Genomic DNA, 902 nt, shown 5'->3' with positions numbered 1-902 from the left:
AACTTCTACTCTCTTCACCCTCAAGTCAACATACACAATACAAAGAAACACACGAATAAATATTGTTCAATTTAGTTAAATAAATAGATATAGTTAAATAAAGAAATATAGTTAATTTTCGTTAAATAAATAAATGTTGTTAAATAAATGAATATAGTAAAAATAGTTAAATAAATGAATATAGTAAAAATAGTCAAATAAATATATATAGTTAAATATAGTTAAATTAATATATATAGTTGAATATAGTTAAATAAATAAATATAGTTGAATATATAAATATAGCTAAATATAGTTAAATGAATAAATCTAGCTAAGTATAGTTAATATATAAATATAGAGATATAAATGACAATCAGGTAAATATAATTAAATAAATAGATATAATTAAATATAGTAAAATAAATATACTGAAATATAGTTAAATGAATAAATAGAGTTAAGTAAATAAATATAACTAAATAGTTTGAAATAAATATAGTTATAAGTATTTAAATAAATACATTAAATATAGTTCAATAAATAAATATAGTTACATATAGTCAAATAAATAAACATATTTAAATAAATAAGTGTATTAAAATAAATATAGTTAAATAGATCAGTATAGTTAAACATAATCAAACAAATAAATACAGTTGAATACACTTCGCATCTAAACATATAAACATACATACAGTTAAATATAATGAACTAAATAAACGTAGTTAAGACCCCGTCAGCGTCGCGAGAAAATACCCTCCGTTATTAGGCCGGAATTTACAGCAAGGAAGCATTAGTTTCAGGGGAGATATCGTGAGGCGCTCGGAAGCCCGGCCGTCTAACTTTTTTCGACTTTACAGAAACTTTAAAAGGAGAGCAAGGTCCGGGAGTGTCCAGGGTGATAGCTGAGAAATAGCCCC

The sequence above is a fragment of the Penaeus monodon genome, chromosome 21 (genome assembly GCF_015228065.2).
Source record: "Penaeus monodon isolate SGIC_2016 chromosome 21, NSTDA_Pmon_1, whole genome shotgun sequence".
Taxonomy (NCBI): Eukaryota; Metazoa; Arthropoda; class Malacostraca; order Decapoda; family Penaeidae; genus Penaeus; species Penaeus monodon.
The sequence above is the reverse complement of the archived record's forward strand: the minus strand, read 5'-3'. Positions refer to the sequence as shown.